The sequence below is a fragment of the Capra hircus genome, chromosome 1 (assembly GCF_001704415.2).
Source record: "Capra hircus breed San Clemente chromosome 1, ASM170441v1, whole genome shotgun sequence".
Lineage (NCBI taxonomy): Eukaryota > Metazoa > Chordata > Mammalia > Artiodactyla > Bovidae > Capra > Capra hircus.
Window position 1 is genome coordinate 48,782,045 of NC_030808.1, and position 23,344 is coordinate 48,805,388.

Consider the following 23,344-nt stretch of genomic DNA (forward strand, 5'->3'; position numbering starts at 1 on the left):
GCATTACTCAATTATGAAAAATTATAGAAATAATATCAATATATGATATATGAACCATTAAAATAATTAAGATAAATATACGGATAACTACAATTCTCAAACACACAAGGGGTTTGTAAAAGCTTGACATTCACAAGGTCATAAAACAATTTAAATTTCACAGGATTGGATGGAAATTATTGTTTCTATCTAAGCAGTAAAGAAATAGCAAACTTACCTCAAAAAAATGCTAAGGATAGATATAAAAGGTACTAAACAGTGGTGCAGGGGTAAAGAATCTGCCTGCCAATTCAGTAGATGCGAGAGGCCTGGGTTCTATCCCTAGCTCAGGAAGATCCCTGAAGGAGGAAATGGCAACCCACTCCAGTAGTCTTGCCTAGAAAATTCCATGAATGGAGAAGTGTATCAGGCCACCTTCCATGGAGTCGTAAAGAGTCGGGCATGACTGAGCACTCACTCACTTAAAAGTCAAAGAAACGATGCCCTGAAAATGGCTGCCTGCATATATCGAGAGAGACAGTAACCATTTAAGTGATGATCAATTCCACAAATGCCCTGATTTTGACTTTCTTATTACATTAAATCATAAATGCCTTTATTATTTAATAACCATTGTAGGTAATTACTATAGCTGCAGCTCTAATCCAACTTTCTTCTTTGTCTACCTATAAAACATTGTTTGATAATTCTTATACTGATAGTATTGAGGAAAAAAGCACTTGCCTTCATGTTAATAGATACATACATTTGCACATTTAGAGAAACAGGTAGGTAACTAAAATGTGAAGTTAAATATCTTTATGTATACTTAGTTATTTGTAATTCTATAAATTGCTATTCATTAGCATTCTCTACTCCTGGTCGCCATGTGAAAAAAAAAAAAAAAATCCCTAAATCCTTTTCTCTTTATTCCATACCTCAGGAAAAAAGAATGAATGCATTAGGTTGGTATGTTTGGGAGAAAAAAACTGGGCACATGCAGCTCAGCCCCCTATTTCCTTCTCTCTTGGATATCAGCCTGTATGTGGACTTATGATTTTCTTCTGCTTCTCTGTGCATCAGACTGGGGATGGCAGACATGCCAGTTTTAGATAAAAAGTTACATTTAAATAAGTGATCAGATTCTTTGAGCCAAAAAACATTCAAAGAAAATAACAGTTATGGAACTTGGGGCAGTGAATTTTAAACAGATATTGTAACATTTGGCATGGCCACAGTGAATAGGTTTATATTCCAATGCTGTTTTAAAAATGAACATCAAGCAACTTCTTGAATTTGGTGACTTGCAGTGTCTTTCTTCTGTAGCAGGACTGGTTTTACAGTTGTATTGTTGGCAGTTAATGGCTGAGACCAGGGCAATGTTGATAGATAATTCTCCACGGATCTTTTGTGTTTCTGCACATCTCTTGACAGTGTTTGTTCCAGATAGTCTGTTCAAAGTTGCTTATATAGCAAATAGCTTTGCAATATAAAGGTAGTTTCTTCCTTTAGGACAGAGCAAATTTATTTGCTTTTCAGGATACTAAAGACTATGTCTCCCTCTGGGACAAAGATAGAGTGCAGTTGCTACTAGTCTTCTCTGAGGTTGAGGGTGTTGTAAGTTTTGGGATCCTCAGCTGTGACACAAATCTACTGTGTACAGCAGCTACTAGGACCATTTTTCATTTCTCATCCTCCCATGGGAGACAAAGTGATGCAAACAAGGAGCTCATAGTGTATGTGCCATAAGTAACAAAGTCCTTTGTTTCTGACCCAGGACTCTTGTTTCTTCTGCCAACTTGCATTAAACCATGGCAGATTAATTTGCTAGCTTGCAGGTAGCATCTCAGAAACTCCCAGATGTTTAAGAAAAAGGCATTATCTTAAGTCATATACTATTTTGATTTGATGATTGTTGACATTTTGGTGTTTATTTTTACAGAAAAATGCATTTTAAAAATTTTAGTGGGAAAGTCATAGTTCAATTAAAAACCTTATGGATTTCAGCAAGAGAAAGCCCTTAAAGTTCTTTGAAAAGGTCTAGGGTCTCAAAACCTCAGGAATGGTATAAAATTCTCAAGAATAAAGGGATCTTGCAGGGGTCTAGGTTGCAGAAAAATGACAGTGTTTGGGTTACAGTTTATGTCAGGTTGGTTTTTGTTAAATGGAAATCCTGGCCTGATTCATAAATGAGTTTGGGGCAGAATCAAAAATCTCCAGCCTTGGTAAGGTGAACCACCAGTGCAGCTTATAATCTGCAAGGCAGCTGAGCTCCACTGGTCTAGTGAGCTCTAATTGAGGTCTAGCTTTAAATCATTATTCTTAATCATAAGGCCAGTGATATAATAGATCTTCATCCCAAATATTCTTTAAAATGTCTTTTAGAATCTAAAGGAAAAATTCTGAAATGACTACCCTTGAAATAATGTAATTTGTCCACGTTGACTCTGTATTTATTCATTACAAGATCTATAAACATGGCTCTAGTTTTCTGAGATATAAATTATTACTTTAACCAAAGAAGGGGGGATATATTTTATTAATAAAAATATACAAAAATAGGAGACCGGTTGGTAAGAAGAAATTATCATCTTTGTAGGTTGAAGAAGATGTTCTTGCTATTAAACCTTGCTACTAAAAGTGTGATCCACAGACTGTCAGCATTATCAATCAAGGTGTATTTTTACACTTTGATACATTTTTCACAACTTCAACCTGTTAATTTGTACGTGCATGTTATGGAAACCTAGGGTGATTTTTACTTGTTTTGAAGTTTGAAAAATATAACCTTAAGTGATCTAAATATTGTCTCTGGGAATTAAGTGAAATTAAAGATAAACCAGAGAGATTTAAAAAACGTGCTTCTTATTAGATAGCATCACTGACTCAATGGACATGAATTTGTGTAAACTCCAGGAGACAGAGGGGGACAGAGGAGCCTGGTGTGCTGCAGTCCATGATGTCGCAGAGAGTCAGACATGATTTAGCGACTGAACAACACAATGATCGGCACAGGAACAGTGAAGACATGAGAGCATGAAGGGAGAAAGGCTGATTAGGCTGGAGAATAGAATACTTTCCTTAGAGAGAAATTGAGCTCTTTAGTGGCAGACTGTATAAAGAGGAGAGATGAAATCTTAAAAACAAGAGTTGTTGTTTAGTCACTAAGCTGTGCCAGGCTCCTCTGTCAATGGGATTTCCCAGGCAAGAATAGTGGAGTGGTAAAAACCAGAGTACGTTGATATAAAAAGGCAAAACAAATGTCCATGCTTGTGAAAAAAGAGACTTTTGTCCTTATGAGGTCAGGAAGAGTGCCTGGGACCCAGTGAAATTAATGTAAGACAAGATTCAGGGCTCAGAGGGTAAATTGGAATGGCATTCTTAGAAAAGCCCTGGACCCAGGAAATTATTGAATAAAATTGTCTTTAAGCTACAGATTGAGAATGTAAAATAAGAACAAACACAGTTACACACATGTTTCTATAAAATTTGTGCAGTTTTAAGTGGAAAAAGTCAAGGAGATAGTTCAGAATACTTAAATAATCACTAGGTAAATTTCAAAATGACACAGTTGTTGTCTTTGTGAAACCCTCCCTATTGTTATCTGAGAATCCCGAGGAAATATAGTTGGCCCTTTATATCCTTGGGCTCCATAACCATGGAATCAACCAAGCAAAGATTGAAAATACTTTTTAAAAATTACATATTTATTTATTTTTGGTTGTGCTGCATCTACGTTGCTATGTAAGCTTTTCTTTAGTTGCGAGGAGTAGGGGCTGCTCTCTAGTTGTGTTGCACAGGCTCTAGGGTGTCTGGGCTTCAGAAGTTGCAGCACGTGGGCTCAGTACTTGTGGTTCCTGGGCTCTAGAGCACAGGCTCAATAGTTGTGACACATGGGCTTAGTTGCTCTGTGGCATGCGGGATCCTCCAGGATCAGGGAATGAACCCCTGTCTTCTGCATTGACAGGCAGATTCTTTACCACTGAGCCACCAGGGATTTCCTGAAAATACTTTTTAAAAATTCCATAATGTTGCAAAAAGCCAAATTTTAATTTGCTATGTGACCACAGCTATTTCCATAGCAGTTACATAGTACTAGTAAATCCACTCCAGTATTCTTGCTTGGGGAATCCCATGGGCAGAAGAGCCTGGTGGGCTACAGTCCATGGGGTGGCAAAGAGCTGGACATGACTGAAGCAATTTAGCATGCATACACAGGTAATCTGGAGATTATTTAAAGTCTGACAAGGGATGTATGTAGATTTTATGCAAATACTAGGTCACTTTATATAAGGAACTTCAGCATCGTGGACTCTGGAATCCACAGAGTCCTGGAACGAATCCTGGCAGATATTGAGGAATGACTGTAGAGTTAAGAAAAAGGTGAAATTTGTAGGAGTGGCAAAACTTTATCTCTACCCATCTTAAGTTTTCTGCTGAGACTCTTTAACTAAAACAGATTAATAAGAGAAAATAAACAACACTTTATTAAAATGTGGGGAAAAACTAAACCAGAAGAGAAATTCAAAACCATAACTTGGAACTGCAGCTTATATGAAAGTGAAAGTGAAAGTCATTCAGTCATGTCTGACTCTTTGTGACCCCATGGACTATATAGTCCATAAAATTCTCCAGGCCAGAATACTGGAGTGGGTAGCCTTTCCCTTCTAGAGGGGATCTTCCCAACCCAAGGATCGAACCCAGGTCTCTCACATTGCAGGTGGATTCTTTAACAGCTGAGCCAGAAGGGAAGCCCAAGAATACTGGAGTGGGTAGCTGATCCCTTCTCCAGTGGATCTTCCCAACCCAGGAATCAAACCAGAGTCTCCTGCATTGCAGGTGGGTTCTTTACCAACTGAAGTATGAGGAAAGCAGCTTATATAGCATCTTCAATAAATAACCATAAATTTGTAGAAAAATGACAGCACAAAGAAAAGCAGTTTTAGGTTTACTAAGGCAACAAGCTGTGAGAAACATGTGGGAGTGAGCTAATGGAGTATGGCTCTTTTGCAGGTTCCTTGGTGCCATCTCTATGCTGATATGGGTCTGTATACTGTAAGCAAATAATTTATATCTTGCCTTATGCAGTAAAGAGAAAGATAGAGAAAAGTTTCTCTGTGTTTAGTAGTGTGTGCATGCCCAGTCCTGTCTGACTCACTGTGACGCCATGGACTGTGTCCTGCCAGGTTCCTCTGTCCATGGGATTTTCCAAGCAAGAATACAGGAGTGGGTTGCCATTCCCTATTCCAGGGGATCAAACTGGAGTATCTTATGTCTCCTTCATTGGCAGGCAGAGATTTTATCACTGTGCCACCTTGGAAGCCCTGTGTTTGTTGCTTCTCAATTGCCCCCAGTTTGAAATAATTTTTATGTCAAAATGCATCTTTTGAGGCGATATTCTGGTTAAAACTTTAAGAGAAGACATAGGATAAAATATATTAAGAGGGATCCAGACAGAATAATGAATAGAGACTAGCCTGGTGTTAGTCTATTGAGAGAATACAACATGTATAGAATACTTTGCAGGTAGAATTATTCAATATGTATATGCAATGAATGCAGACATAATTATTTATGAATAACAGATGATTTAGTCGATGCAGAGGTCTTTGATTATAAAATCTTACTTGAATTATTAGAGATCCCATAATTCAAAACCTAAAATAAGATGCTAGTGAAATATCTGAGACAGGAAGCAAATGTAAATTAGCAATATTTTTGATTCAATAAAATATACTGATATTACTTTTAGTAGAAGAGGAAAGAATCAGACTACAAATGGTTTAAACTGTTATATATTTCAAATAAGACTTCCAACAGGAAAATAAAAACACTACAGACATATTCCACTGCAGAACAATTCTCAGTGTAGAAAAACGTGTTAACTAAAGAAATGCCATAAAAGCTTTCCATTATTCCAAAGGAAAGACAGTGTATCACTAGCATATGGCAGATGTGCCAATATTGGGTTTAGTTCAGAAAATCCTTCTGTATAAATTTCTAGTTGAAACACATATGGGATTGAGAGAAACTTGCCTAGGAGAAGGGGAGTCATAGGCTTAAGCTGCCATTATGCCTAGGATGGATAGGCCTGCTCACAAGAGATTATAAAAGCTATGCTACTTACAGAGACTACCTCCTTGTAGTGTTGCTCTGCCAAAAATGTGGACTCCCTGGAGCATTTTAAATTAAGAGTTTGAATATGCTGGATGGGAAGAAAGGCTTGTCAAAATAAAACCTGATGATTAAGCCTGTAACCACTGCAATCTTCTAAATTAGAAGGTAGGAATATATGGCACCCCACTCCAGTACTCTTGCCTGGAAAATCCCATGGACAGAGGAGCCTGGTAGGCTGCAGTCCATGGGGTCACTAACAGTTGGATACAACTGAGCAACTTCATTTTCACTTTTCACTTTCATGCATTGGAGAAGGAAATGGAAACCCACTCCAGTGTTCATGTCTGGAGAATCCCAGGGATGGAGGAGCCTGGTGGGCTGCCATCTATGGGGTCGCAAAGAATTGGACACAACTGAAGCGACTTAGCAGCAGCAGCAGGAATATTTCAAATGCTGTTCTAAGAGAGATTCCACTTCCATAATGGAATCTGCTCCCAGATATCCTAAACATAGTGTCATTATTAACTTCTTTATGTAGGATTTTTCCTAATCCAGTCTATTCACAAACCACAAGATGTGGACACTTGGTATAAATTGACTGGTACTTTGACAAAGCTGAAACCCAGATCTTCCCTCTATGCCCCTTGTCTAGACACAGTTGAGTTTTGCTATAGTCTTTGGCAGGTCTGAGTATGGGCTTCTGAAACAAAATTTTGCCTCGTTTAACTACACTGGTGACCAAGGTTTGATATGTTTTCTAAGTTTATTAGAAGATATGCCAGTGCTGAAATGATGTTCATATCTTATTAATGCTGGATTTTCTTAAATGTCAGACATATCAGAGATTTGTCATCGATCTTCTACAATTTCTGAAGGAGGTCACTCATCCCAGTGAGACATCGACGTCATAGCTGCTTAAGAACATGTACACCAATGGCTGATTCATGTCAATGTATGGCAAAAAAAAAAAAAACACTACAATATTGTAAAGTAATTAGCCTCCAATTAAAATAAATAAATTAGTTTTAAAAAATTAAATAAATTAAAAATAAATAAAACCCTGGAAAAAAAAAGAAACCACAGCTCCATCAGCTTGCAAAAGTTTTCTGATTTACTCAGATAGAATGGTAGATTAAAATATAATAAGAAATTGGAGAAAAAATAATGTAACAATTTTAGACTTTAGATTATTATTAAATATTATTTGTAGATTAAATTCCTCTGGACAATAACTTGCAAGGACAATTAATAACTGAACTTAAAGATCTCCTTCAGAAATTAATAAAGCAAAGGATTTATATTCAAATTTGGAAAATCTCCATTAACTCTGTGTTCTCAAATAATTTTAATGTTGTTATGTAGTCACAGAACAGACCCTCTGAAGTTTTATTGGACAACATGGATGGAATAAATTTGAAATGGAAAATAAAATAGAGAATTTTGAGCCTTGAGAAGATAATGACTTTTCAAAGTTTTAATTAATGTTCTGAGCCTTTTCATAACCTTTTGAGGGCAAAAATTGACAAACTGACACTGTACATCAGTAATCCTGAGCAGATGCACAAAAGATCAATGGTTGATATGGAGCTAGGAGTAGTGATCTTCTGCTGATCTTTCCTCCAACTCTGGATTAACTGTAGGCATAGTGCTTAAGTCCCTAAATTCAACCATTCTTAAAGAAATCTGAAAATATCACAGTGTGAATATAATTAAAATATCAGATTATTTCTGACACTTTAGGAAGAGTGACTTTCACTATAATCTTCCAGCAAATTTTTACCACGTTATTCCTTATTGTCCGGAAAGAAACATGACTAAATTTGATTTGGAAGGAGAAACTGGCTTATATTTCCCATTTTTTTTATGTTTCCCATTTTGGGAGAAGCAAGCTGTCATGTCTACTCTGTTTCACTATACTTCAATTTTAGAAGCTATGTTCTGACATTTCATAGGAAGCCTTGCCCTGGACTGTGATGGGGAAGGGCAGAATTGTTCTCATTCTACAGTTCACTATTATTAAGAATTTACTTGTCCAAAGAGAAAAGCCACCCAGCAAGTCATAACTGGGTGCTTGTATGTATAAACTCCTTTATCATTTTTCTCAGTAAGTTGAGCATTTGGATAGAGAAAATGAATTTTGTTTACCATGCTCCCTCCATCACCTAGAGCAAGTTTTTTTTTTTCTTTCTTTCTTTTAAATTATCTCTTTCTTTAATCAATTTGTGAAAATGTTGCTTATACAGTACTTTTCATTATTTTTGTCAAATGGGTTTCATTTGCAGTTCTAAGTTTGGCTTTCCAGAAAAAAATCCATTTTGAAACATATCTGTCACATTTATATTGTTCTTAGACTGCTTCCTGCTTCACTCTTTTCCTAATGCTTATATGAAATTATACAGCATGTCTATTTACACACTTACCATCTATCTCATTGAAAGGAATGTAAGATTAATTAGGGAAGAAAGTGTTTCTTATTTGTGTTTATAACCCTACCTCCTAGTACAGTGTCTGATACATGATAGGGAAATCTATAAATATTTGTTGGTGAATGAATAATTTAACTCTACTGTTAAAATTACATTAACAAAGAAAACATCAAGCAGCAGTACATATTAACCATCTAGTGATGAAGCTGAAACTCCAATGCTTTGGCCACCTGATGCAAAAAGCTGACTCATTTGAAAAGACCCTAATGTTGGGAAAGATTGAAGGCAGGAGGAGAAGGGGAAGACAGAGGATGAGATGGTTGGATGGCATCACCAACTCAATGGACATGAGTTTGCGTAAAGTCCAGTAGTTGGTGATGGACACAGAGGTCTGCATGCTGCGGTTTATGGGGTCACAAAGAGTTGGACACGATTGAGCGACTGAAATGAACTGAACTGATCTATGGCAGAGCATAGCATTAAAAATCATTTGTTGGGCCAACAAGATAGCCTTTCAGGAATTTGAAATGCCAAGGGTTTAGCAACAGGAACCAAATCTCAAAAAATGCTGTAACGTAGACTTAAATCTCTGGGGTATCATGGAAGGCTAAACTTGTATGTTAATCCAATACTGTCAAGAGAAGTCATAAAGCATTGAAAAAATTTACATATTAGAGGAGGGAAATGCTATTCTGTCTCAAAGAAAGATAGGAATAGATATGCAGAGGTTTTACAACAGAAATGTCCTATGCTGTAGATGAAAGCATGTTGATGATATGTGTACATGATGCATGACATAGATAAAATATAACTTTTTCCTGTACTTATCCTAGTTTCTTACAGGTATATATTTCAAGGTTGGCAGAGGCATCAATGCATCAGTCATTAGTACACAACAATATACTCTTGAGATGAGTATATATTTTGTTTCTTGTCCAAAAAAGTATCCAATTAGAATGAAAGTATTTGCTAATATATTTATTTTGAATTTTAAAATCTATATTCATAAATGGAGATCCAATATATTTTTTCCATTTATTTAGCATTTTTAAAATTAAGGCTATGCTAGTAACATGAAACAAGATATACCAGAGAAGCATTTTTTCCCATCTCTTTACCCTGGAAAATTTAAATAACATAGAGATTATTCTATCCCTTGAAAATTTGAAATAATTTGCTCATTAAATCTCTTTTCAATGATTTACTGATAGTACTATGTATATTTCCTCAATTTCTTATGCACTTAGTTAATGATTCTACTTGAATTAATTGTACAATATTAGAGTAACCTAAGAAATTATCCTTTTTATACACATGTTCAAATATAGATAATACAGTTTAAGGAAAAAAATGTAGGCTATAAAGCTTGTTTAAGCAATCAAAATCCTAGCAAAATGGAGATAGTACACTCAAAATTGTGTTAATTTAAAAGAAAATTTGCAAAAGTGAGTTATTTACAATATGTGAGCAGAGTTGAGAGAAACCATCAAGGAATGGTGAAGTCTGCCAGGGCTGGAAACCACAGGAAACCAGTGCCACCCATAGATGGAAGAGGCAAAGAAACTTTAATGGAACCTGGAAAATGTAGTTACAGACATAACCTAGGATGACATACAAGGACCTGTAGCTTTCTATGATGGTCTGCATTCACCTCATGGTGATCCAGCATGGCAGAAGAAACTGAAGATTAAGCTGTTCTCTTGCTCTTTTGTTTAGATATGTCTTCTATCTTAAGAAAAAAAACATTTATAGCATTCCATCCCCTGGCACTACTATGTTAAGAAGTTAAAAAACACAAAATGTCAAATAATCTATCCATACCACATAGCTTTTATTTCATATTAGATGTCTTTAATTTCTTCCAACTTCTGTTGAATTCCCTCCAAAGAGGCTTCTACATAAATTTACTCTTGAATTTGCTCTTTTCAGGGTCATCAGTGACCTTAATATTGCTAAGTCCAACGGACAGTTTTCAGTTTCAATCCTAAGTGAACTTTGGTTTGCATTTAACACACTTAACCATGTCTTCCTCTTTGGTACACATTCTTAATTTAGCTTTGCAGACATCACACTCTCCTGTGTTTTCTCCTAACTTGCTGTTCTCTCCCTCTCATTCTTTTTTTAATGGTTTCTATTTATTTCCCAATATCTAAACGTTGGGGGATACCTTGGCTCTGTGCTAGAGCCTCTTATTTATGCTATCTATTTGCACCTCTTTAGATGTTGAGTCTTCTGTTTTTAAATACCATCCAGATATCAATAACTCAAATTTTTTAAGTTCTGGTATTTATGCAAACATCATACACATGTATTGAAAAACTTACTTAAAATCAACATGATACCTAGCAGAAATCTCATGCTTAACATACTCAAAACTGAATTTCTGTTTTTATTGCAGTCTTTTCACACAATCTTCTCTATCTCCATAAATTGTTGTTCACATCCAAAGTGAACTCAGGCCATAGAAAACAAAGCAAGCAACTAAACCCAAAAGAACTAAAAACTGAAAGCTTGATGTCATCTTCAATTGTTATCTTTTTCTCTTACCCCACATCTAGTAAGTTTGTGAATACTCTTGGTCTCTCAAAAAAATATGTAGAATCTGACCACTTCACCTCTTCACCTCTTCCTAAATTGTTGAATGAGTTCCCTGATTCTTTTCCTGAAGCCCTAAAGTCTATTCTTGAAATAAAAAACAGCATTAAAAAAAAATCATTTCATATCATACTTCTGCTACAAACCTTTCAAATGTAGGATATCTTTCATATGTAGGAATATACTCAGCGATTAAAATATACATGTAAGTCCCAGACACAAGACGCAATGGGATCTGCTCCCCTCCCACGGTCTCATCACTGATTGTGTTTACTACTTCTCTCCTTGTTCAATCCATTCCAGCCACACTGACTTCATTTCTATTCCTCCAATAATCCAGGTATTCATTTGCCTCATTGACTTTTTACCTGCTCTTGTATTAATCTCTTTCTTCTTTATAAGTAAAGTCTTTTTTTCTTCATATCTTTCCTCAAAGTTATTGTTCTATAAGAGTTCTTTCTAGCATACCCTCTTATTTTTTCTCTATAAAAACTTGACATATATTGTTTTGATATATTTTGCTCTTTATTTATTTATTTATGTATTTCCACTCTTGAATGAAAGATCTACAGAGGGAGAGAGTTTTACTTTTTTTTTTTTTGGCACAACTCAATAAGAATGTTCAGCATATGCCTATCATGCAATAAATATTTCTTAAGTGAATGTTTTTACTGTTCTTTTAACTTTTGTTAATCAAATTTATTGCACAAGATTAGTTTGGTTGGATCTAGAATTTTATATAAATAGAAAATACAACAGATATTCTTTTGGATTCAGATTTTTTTTTTTACTCAGTATAATATTTTTAAAATCCACCCTTCCTGTTGAATATATTAGTAATTCAGACATATTGGTGAGTAGAATTACTCTCCTGTTAAGGAAGGAGAATATGTTATTTCCATTTGAGTGTATTGTGAATAAAGCCATGTGAATAACACATTTATGTTCACAGTATTTTCATCATATACATCTATTAACCTGTAATAAATCCCTAAAAAGTAGTTCATAAGAAACTATCAAAACTGTTTCCAAAGGTGTACCAATTTGCTTCCCTTCGAGCAATGTGTTAGAGTCTGGTTGCTTCATATTATCATTGTAATTGGTTCCTCTCTCCAGGGGATTCTCCAGGCAAGAATACTGGAGGGAGTAGCCATTCCTTTCTCCAGGGGATCTTCCTCACCCAGGGATTGAACCTACATCTCCTCCCTTGCAGGCCAGATGCTTTACCATCTGAGCCACCAGGGAAGCTCAATGTAGTTTTATAGTAGCTTTTTAAGTCATGGTAGCATTATTACTCATTTATTTCTTTTAAATATATGTTTGACTATCACTTAAAATTGATTATTAATTTGAATTTTTTATTTAGCTTGTTAATTTTTATAGAAAAGAAAACTACTAAGAGTTTGGATTGTATTAAAATTTAGGAGAATTAACAAATCTTAATTTTGAGTTTTGAATTTCATAAACAGTGTCCATCTCCATTTATTTGTTTTCTATATCTATTAAAATGATTTGTAGTTGTCAATGTGTAGATTTTACACATTGTCTGTCACTTGTTTTCCAGTGAATGAAAACAGTAATTCATTTTTTTTTTTTCAGTTTTATAGTAGCATAAATGAGAGGTAGTACCAGACATTTTATCATGTCTGGAATTAAGTGTTACTTTACATTTTTTTTGTTTCATTTTTATCTATATTTACCTCTTTCAGATATCAACTTATCTTCTATACATTACTTAATGTATTAGATACAAGTATTCTTCAATTTTCAGTTTCTCTATACCATATCCTATTTAAAATTAGCATCTACATCCAAGACAATGCCACTGATAATTTGCTAATACCTTTATCAAGCTCCCAGAAATAGCAGAAGTTTAAGTTGAAGCCCTGAGACCTTAATGGCCTTCATATCATATATGCCACACCCAGACCTCATAATAAACTTACATATCATGGTGTTTAATATGTATAGAACTTACAAATCCTTGATATAACTAATTACCATTTCTTGACTTCCTATATATTTCTATTGTTCCAAAGTCAAGTACATATATTAAAATTGATTTGCACTTAATTTACAGAGTAAATATTTATATGCATTTGTTGAATTAATGAATTATTTAAATAAGAACTATTGATTGAAGAAAAAAACCCTGCATTTCCCAAATTTCTCCTAATATTTTAATTTTAAAAAATCACTATATATAAACTCTGTTTTTCTTCTCATTTAACATATTTCCTGTAAATCATCTAAAGAAAATGGCAGTCATTAAGTTTCAGTAAGTATTGACATGTTTTTCATCCATTTCAAGAAGACAAATTACTTGCAAAATATCTATATCAGTTGCCCCCATGGCACTCTCATTTATCCTCAACAATGCTGCTGCTGCTGCTGCTAAGTCACTTCAGTCATGTCTGACTCTGTGCGACCCCAGAGATGGCAGCCCACCAGGCTCCCCCGTCCCTGGGATTCTCCAGGCATGAACGCTGGAGTGGGTTGCCATTGCCTTCTCCAATGCATGAAAGTGAAGTTGCTCAGTCATGTCCGACTCCTAGCGACCCCATGGACTGCAGCCTACCAGGCTCCTCCATCCATGGGATTTGCCAGGAAAGAGTACTGGAGTGGTTTGCCATTGCCTTCTCCATCCTCAACAATAGAGCTCACTATTGACAAAGGATAGATCTGTACACAATTTGCTTTGTCTTGATTAGTTTTCTATATCACTTGATTCTATGTATAGTGATCTAAGCAAAATCCTATACTATATTTGTGACTCTTCCCACTGAGCATAACTCTGAAGTTGTCATAGCAACAATCTATTAGGTCAGAAAAAGTACAGTAAGATTGAGATAGATTCTAAAAAAATTGAGGCAACACTTGTTTGTCGGATCCCTTTCCCCTTTTCCTTGAAATCTTACCCAAGTATAAGCTATGTTAAATTTTAATTTCATATCTGCTTGTATCAATTAGAACAAATTATATAAACAATTTAAAATAATGCCTTCTTACTTGAAAAAATATAATATTATGGTTTTAGAGATTTTGAGAAGATCCCTTTGGAGGAGGAAATGTCAACCCCCTCCAATATTCTTGCCTGGAGAATCCCATGGACTGTGGAGCCTGGTGGGCTACTGTCCATAGGGTTTCAAAGAGTCAGACACTACTGAAGAGATTTAGCACACATAGTCATTTACCATGCATAGGGACTTTATTCAAAATTGTTAAAAGCTGAAGAAAGAAAAATCTTTTACATAAATGCTGAACAACAGCAATGAAACTAGTGAGCAACACAAATGAAATTTATCTCTAAGAACATATTAAGAGTTTTACATTTACTTGATAAATTCAGGTATTAAGAGCGTTACAGGTATTAAGAGTTTTACATTTTCCTGATAAATACTAGCAGAGAGGAAAAAAAGTAAAAGATATTTGAAAGTGTCTTGGGGGAATTTAAGGTTCATTTAATTGAAAAAAAAAATTTTAATTCTATTAATAAGATTTATTGACATAAATTTCAAGAACCAAATACCTTGGGTAATGTATGACTTTCAGGAATTATGTTGCTTCATCTTGGTCGAGGATCATCACTTAAGGTGAGGTTATAGGCAGTAGAAATTAAAGTCTCCATTATCTTGATTTATTTAGTACCATTAGAAAAATTTACCAGGGAAATATGGGATTACGAAGAATTAAATGAGAGAGAATTAGCATTAGATCTATAAAAAGTTAAGTAAATGTAAAAGCTTCTCCTTCTTCTTCCCATCTCCTTCTCCTTCTCTACTTCCTCCTCCTCCTCATTCTTCTCTCTCTCCTGCCTGATCTACCCTTTTTTGCTCTGCTGTGTCTATTCTTCCTTGTATTTCTTTGGTTATATATATATTTCTAATTCTTAAGAATTATCCAAGCTTATATACCAGTGTCCCTTAACTTTGAATGGATGTTCAGTTCAGTCGCTCAATTTTGTCTGACTCTTTGCCACCCAATGGAATGCAGCACGCCAGGCTTTCTTGTCCATGACCAACTCCTGGAGCTTCCTCAAACTCATGTCTATTGAGTCAGTGATGCCATCCAACCATCTCATCCTCTGTGGTCCCCTTCTCCTCCTGCCTTCAATCTTTCCCAGCAACAGGGTCTTTTCCAATGAGTCATCTCTTTACATCATTTGGCTGAAGTTTTGGAATTTCAACTTCAGCATCAGACCTTCCAATAAATTTTCAGGACTGGTTTCCTTTATGATTAAATGGTTTGATTATTTTGCAGTCCAAGGGACTCTTAAGAGTCTTCTCCAACACCACAGTTCAAAAGCATCAATCCTTCAATGCTCAGCTTTTTTTATAGTCCAACTCTCAACATCTATACATTCAGTTCAGTTGAGTTGCTCAGCCATGTCCAACTCTTTGCAACCCCATGAGCCGCAGCATGCCAGACCTCCCTGTCCAACACCAACTCTCAGAGCCTACCCAAACTCATGTCCATTGAGTCGATGATGCCATCCAACCATCTCATCCTCTGTTGTCCCCTTCTCCTCCTGCCCTCAATCTTTTCCAGCATCAGGGTCTTTTCCAACGAGTCAGCTCTTCGCATCAGGTGGCGAAAGTTTTGAAGCTTCAGCCTCAATATCAGACCTTCCAATGAATACCCAGGACTGATCTCCTGTAGGATGGACTGGTTGGATCTCCTTGAAGTCCAAGGGACTCTCAAGAGCCTTCTCCAACACCACAGTTCAAAAGCATCAATTCTTTGGCCCTCAGCTTTCTTTATAGTACAACTCTCACATCCATACATGACTACTGGGAAATCCACAGCTTTGACTAGATGGACCTTTGTTGGTAAAATAATGTCTCTGATTTTTAATATGCTGTCTAGTTTGTTCATAGCTTTTCTTCCAAGGAACAAGCATCTTTTAATTCCATGGCTGCAGTCACCATTTGCAGTGATTTTGGAGCCCCCCAAAATAAAATCTCTCACTATTTCCATTGTTTCCTCATCTACTTTCCATTAAGTGATGGGACCAGATACCACTATCTTAGTTTTCTGAATGTTGAATTTTAAGCCAACTTTTTCCCTCTCCTCTTTCACTTTCATTAAGAAGTTCTTTAGTTCCTGTTTGCTTCCTGCCATAAGGGTGGTGTCATCTGCATATCTGAGGTTATTGATATTTCTCCTGGCAATCTTGAATCCAGCTTGTGCTTCATCCAGTCTGACATTTTTCATGATGTATCCTGCATATAATTTGAATAAGCAGGGTGACAGTATATAGCCCTGATATACTTCTTTCCCGATTTGGAACCAGTCTGTTGTTCCATGTCTGGTTCTAACAGTTACTTTTTGATACACATACAGATTTCTCAGGAGGCAGGTATGGTGGTCTGGTATTCCCATCTCTTTAATAATTTTCCACAGTTTGTTGAATGGACATTAATAAGTCTCTATCATTTGAATTTAGCTTCACTATCGATTCTGATTATCTCTTTCCCTAAAGTATATTTGAAAGTCTATTTGTTTTTTTCTGTGTATGCCTAGATATTCATAGTAATTTACATTGGAGCTTATGTATAGTAGGAACACATTGCAATAAGTACTTAGAGTATAATTTTGCTCATTAATTTTTATTTTATTCTGGAAATTATCACCACTGACTAGTGCTATTCTAGAAGAGTAATGAAAGATTTCTAGGCTAGAGAGGTAGAGTGTCCATAAAAAAGTGCCATCTCGTGTTTGATACTTAAAGTCGTTAGTACACAGTTTCTTAACTTTGTATGCATGGGTCACTAAGGTATTTCTAGAAGGTCTTTACTCTCAGTGAACCCTTTGAAATTTAAGAAATTATATTCTGAGAAAATAAATTTGTTTTATCAGATTGCATAGGCCTGTGCTAAAGTATTTATCTGAGAATCACTGCTCTTCTCACATCTTTCACTATGTCTCCTGAATCAAATGAGCTACAAATTCTTTATGAGGTACCATTTCATGCCAGTCAGAATGGCTGTGATCCAAAAGTCTCCAAGCAATAAATGCTGGAGAGGGTGTGGAGAAAAGGGAACCCTCTTACACTGTTGGTGGGAATGTAAACTAGTACAGCCACTATGGAGAACAGTGTGGAGATTCCTCAGAAAACTGGAAATAGAACTGCCTTATGACCCAGCAATCCCACTTCTGGGCATACACACCAAGGAAACCAGAACTGAAAGAGACACGTGTACCCCAATGTTCATCGCAGCACTGTTTATAATAGCCAGGACATGGAAGCAACCTAGATGTCCATCAGCAGATGAATGGATAGGAAAGCTGTGGTACATATACACAGTGGATTATTACACAGACATTAAAAGTGCATTTGAATCAGTTCTAATGAGATGGATGAAACTGGAGCCTATTATACAGAGTGAAGTAAGCCAGAAAGGAAAACACCAATACAGTATAATAACTCATACATATGAAATTTAGAAAGATGGTAATGATAACCCTGTATGTGAGACAGCAAAAGAGACACAGATGTATAGAATAGTGTTTTGGACTCTGTGGGAGAGGGAGAGGGTGGATTGATTTGGGAGAATAGCATTGAAACATGTATATTATCATATGTGAAACAAATTGCCAGTCCAGGTTCAATGCATGATACAAGATGCTTGGGGCTCGTGCCCTGGGATGACCCAGAGGGATGGGATGGGGAGGGAGGTGGGAGGGGGGTTCAGGATGGGGGACACATGTACACTCATGGCAGATTCATGTCAATGTATGGCAAAACCAATACAATATTTTAAAGTAATTATCCTCCAATTAAAATAAATAATTTTTATTAAAAATTAAATAAAATAAAAATTTAAATTATATTTATAATAAAAATATCTAGGTATTGGAAAATGCTGCTGAAAATTTCACAGAGTCTCTAAGTTTTTCACTATTTAAGCTTGAAAGCAAAAATTGGGTCCATCTGACCAACTTACATGTCACCTAGAAGTTGAAGCTGATGTAAATCACTGCTGCACACAAGATTATTGGTGAGTAGAGACAAAGAGTAGAATCCACAGATGGCTAAATCTAGGTTCACTGACACGTTTAGAAACCAAAAAACTAAATCTGACAGCTTATCCAAGTATGAATTTAATTGTAAATACAGAAGATGTGTAACTAAAACTATAGAATTTGATGGAAGAGCATCAGTTGCAGAATATAATGTGTCTGTAACTGAGAAATCTCAGCTAACAGAGTGATAAAATAACAAACTGCCAGGGACGGGAAAATAAGAGAGTGAGGAGATGAGAATACTCCTGGAGAGAGTTCTCACTACAGATATTTTTTAAACAGCTTTTTCTTATTACTGCGTATATAGTCTTGTCAACAGTATTTAAATGGCAGATGAAAGCTATTCTCCAGAAATAGCTGGGATACAATATAATAATAGAATATACAATAAAGAGATGAAATTGGAAAGCAAGGTATGCTGAAAAATCTAAATATATCTAGAGAAAAAATATATCTCTGAAGAGAATTGGCAGTGGCTCTCTGGCCAGCACAGAAAAAAAGTTATTTTTTAAAAAGTGAGAGGAAGAAAGTTGTGAATTCTCAGGGGAAAATATACTTTCCCTTCACTTGGCAGGATTAGAAGGAATTTTGATGCAAAGCCACAAGTTGAGAGCTGGCTAAGGAGCTTGTGATGACTTCATGGCCCATAAATTCTCAGAAGGCAGCAACTATAACGGATTACAGTACAAGCACCAGGCCAACGGGCGGGTGTTAGTGAGGAAATAGCTGCTCTTCTGGGATGTAGTGGAGAGGATTTTCAGCCCATTTCTGAGATCCATTACCTACTGTATGTGCAGGAAAGGAAGAAGGCAGAGTACTCACTAATGAAAAATTGTCCAGTACCAACCTTAAAGAAGCCCAGAGCCGATTTATTTACTGGGCAGATAAAGTGAAAGTGAAAAGTTAGAGTTGCTGTCCAACTCTTTACCACCCCATAGACTATATTCCAGACCAGAATACTGGAGTGGGTAGCTGTTCCCTTCTCCAGGGGAATCTTCCCAACCCAGGGAACGAACCCAGACCTACCACATTGCAGGCAGGTTCTTTACTGTCTGAGCCACCAGGAAAGCCCAATAATACTGTAGTATTATTTGTAGAAGCCTGTCCCTTCTCCAGGGTATCTTCCTGACCCAGGAATAGAATGCAATGCCAGGGTCTTCGGCATTGCAGGTGGATTCTTTACCAGCTAAGCTACTAGGGAAGCCCACTGGGCATATATGAGATTGTTAAATCTGAATCAAAAGCAACACACACCTCAAAATTCCATAGGTGTGTGAAAGAATTTGGCATTGCAAATCTGTGATGACCCAGGAAATTGCTGTATCTCTCTGCACAGGCATAGTTAGTGTCTACCTTAGGTAAAAAATGTTGTTTTACAACTCATCAGATTTCTTAATGAAAAAGTGTGTTGCCTTGGACTTCCCTGGTGGCTCAGACAGTAAAGCGTCTGTCTATGATGTGGGAGACCCGGGTTCGATCCCTGAGTTGGAAAGATCCCTTGGAGAAGGAAATGGCAATCCATTCCAGTACTCTTGCCTGGAAAACCCCATGGACAGAGGAGCCCGGTAGGCTACAATCCGTGGGGTTGCAAAGAGTTGGACAAGACTGAGCGACTTCACGTTCACGTGTTATCCTAAATTTCAGATATTCCAAGTTTCACTGAGAGAGAAACTACCATGCAACAACATTCTATGATTTTAATTTCATGGAGAAATTCATTAAAGATAGTTTAAAGTTTTTAAGAGCCATCCTATAGGGTATAGTTTAAATACTCACTCAGAATGAAATTGAGACTTAGAGAAATGATCCTATTGAGAGAGTCAATTCTTAGGTAGGTGGATAAGAAGTCCAGAGTCCCAGAGGAAGAGAAAGAGGTCTGGGGCTCTCGAGGAGGATATAGGGGTCTGGAGTTCTCAAGGAGAAGAAAACGACAAACTTTTTTCTTTAAGCCCAGAGCTGATGATTACACAACAAAACAACTCATCTTGCTCAAGGATATGTTTTTTCTTAAACTCTGTACCAATGATTATATAACAGCAATGTATCCTGCTTGAGGACATGTTTCTCCTTCTTAAGAACCTTCTGAATAATCCTGTCATCTTCAAGTGTAAGTTGTGGGAGTGGGTCTGGTAAGATCTTTCTATTATTAGCTAAAATCCAGTTATCTAAAAATATATATTGTGGGAGCTGCTCTGGTAAGACCTTTACAACCTTAAAACATTCTTTTGATTTACTGTAATAACCAATTGAAAAAGTATATAGTTTCCTTGCTAAGACTAGTGAGGGGGGCATTCTCCATCCCCCTTCTGATGTCTATGTCAGAAGCTTTCTCTGTCCCTTTTTTGCTTTAATAAAACTCTGCTACACAAGAGTTCTTGAGTGATCAAGCCTGGCCCCTGGTCCCAAAGTTAATTCTTCAGAGATCATGAATCTGACACCGTTCATCGTGCTATTGTTATAGTATTCCATTTTGCTCTGCAATGTTGTTAAAAATTTAAGATGTAAGTTTCTGAACTGAGGGAAAAGAAAGACTAGATATAGTTCAAAGCAATGCAAGGTGAGAGGCAATATCCCGGACTGTATTATAGGTGTAGTACAGCTAAATGCAGAAACAACTAAATCTGAAAGCTTATCCGTGTATGAACTAAATCCTAAATGCAAATGGTGTGTAACTGAAAGCACAGAACCTGATGAAAGAGCATCAATTGTAGAACATGAGGTGATTGTGTAACTGAATTTGATAGACGCTGATGGACATAGAAAACTGGAGGTCAGAATTTCAAAACTGTAAAGTAAAATGTCATGTTTTACTTTGTGCCACACATCAAAACTAGAGTTGAAGTTTCTTGAAAGCTTTCATCGTAGAGAAATTGATCTTGTATTCTAACATCTAAACAAAGAACTACAATGGACTTAGATGGTTTTCTCAATTTCAGGATAGTCATTTTGATCAGATTACTCTCTGATGTAGGGTCTGCCTTGTACATTGTAGGATGTTTAGCACCATCTACCCTCCAGATGCTAGTAGCATACATTTCTCCAGTTGTTAGAAGTGTTCCCAGCAGGACAAAATTGCCTTCCATTGAGAATCACTACTTTTGGAAAGAGACATTTGACAATGTCTGGAGACATTTTTGGTGGTCAAAATTTGGGGTTGAGAATACATGCTACAAGCATCTAATAAAAATAGGACAGGGGCACTGCTCCTAAGCATCTTGTAGTGTGCAAGAGAGTTCCTTATAATAGAGAATGTGAAAGTCTATCAGCCATGTCTCTTTACGATCCCATGGACTATAATCTGCCAGGCTCCTCTGTCCATGGACTTTTCCAGACCAGAATACTGGAGTGGGTAGCCATTCCCATCTCCAGGGGAAGTTCTCAACGCAGGGATTGAATCCAGGTCTCCCCCATTGCAGGCAGATTCTTTACCGTTTGGGCTACCAGGAAAGCACTCCATTTCAAAATGTCAATTGTGAGGTTGAGAAACCTCATTAAAATCCTTTCTTTTACAGTAGATGTCTATGAATAAACACATTTTAAAAAATATAAAACAAGCAAGCACAATTTGAGGTGTAGAGGTCTGAAAGGCTAAAGAATCAAAATTGGATCCTAAAATTATCATCACATCTGAAGGACATCAAACATCAAACCCTGAAGACATCAAACATAAAAATAAATATTAGATCAAAGTATCTGAAATACCATTGAGTTTTTCTGAGGTCCCATCCTAATTAAACAAGACATACAAAACATTCCAAAATGATGCATAAGGAAAAGATTTGACCAGATTTCCCAACAAATATAAAGCAACCAGGATGCAGTAAATATTAACTCCCTTCTCTTCATGAATAGTTATTGAAAATGCAGAGGGAAAAAATTTGAAAATGCAAATTCTTTAAAAAGCTTGGAGGGCAAGTGTACAGCTTCCTCCTCATCCATCTCAAGGGCTCCAGAGGTTGTCTCTGACACAGTGTTCAGTGCTATCAATGGACATTATAGAGAATGATTTTCCAGAAATGGAAATTGTACTAAACGGTAAATGATCATTTTCCTTTCAACATAGGATGCTTCCTGATTCTTGCGCAAGTTACTTTAAAATTCCAGCCATTCTAGTAACTGTTACCAAACATTATAGTTTTGTCCAACACAACACAGAAACCCCCTGCCTCCTGTTCTCTGCAGTTGAAGAATATTCTAACAGAAGCTCTCCCTTCACTCCTAGCTATGTTCACCTTTGGCAAAAAAAATCACCTCATTAAAGTAATTATTTTACAGTACTGTGTCCTTGTATACTAAAACTGGTACACCACTGAGAAATTTTCTCTATGTGTAATAGCTATATAGAGCATATTAACAAAATGATCAGACTTGTGCTGCATGATTCAAATAATTCTAAATATTTGGCAAAAACATTTCATGCTACAGTTGAAGCCATAAGTTGTTTTAGTTGCTAAGTTGTGTCTAACTCTTTTGTGATCCCTTGTACTGCAGCCCTTCAGGTTCTTGGTCCTTGTACAAGACACTAAAAATGTGCTGAAATCAAAGGGAATACAAATATTAGACCTTTGATTCAGAAGCTTTGGTCCCTGACCTGATGAAAGGCACTAATTTTTAAACATGATGTAGAAGATCACTTCTGAAAAAAATTAGATGACCTGCCTTTTCACCCCAACTGTCAGGTATTTGGTACCTACATGTCACAAGCATGTTAGTTACCTTGTCTGAATTCAGTTATCATATCTATAAAATTGTAATATTCAAACATGTCCTGTCTACTTAAGCAACTATTTATGAAATTGTTAATGTAAATACCCAACTTGAAATTAATGAGTAGACTGAAATATTTGAGGCATCTATTCACTTTTAAGAATAAGATGCAAGTACCTTCTTTTCCCACTGTTATGCAACACTATATAAATGTTTTAAATTAGTATGTATAAAACCAAAATTTAGCATACATATTCTGATTTTTCCTGAGTTCTCATCTTAATATGCAATATTTTAAACAAGTAAGGCATAGAGAGAAGGTGAGATTTGAATTCCTAGGAACAAATATAAAATAATAGAGGTGAATATAGTATATTCAGTTCAGTTCAGTTCAGTTCAGTTGCTCAGTCGTGTCCGACTCTTTGCGACCCCATGAATCACAGCACACCAGGCCTCCCTGTCCATCACAGACTCCCGGAGTTCACTCAGATTCA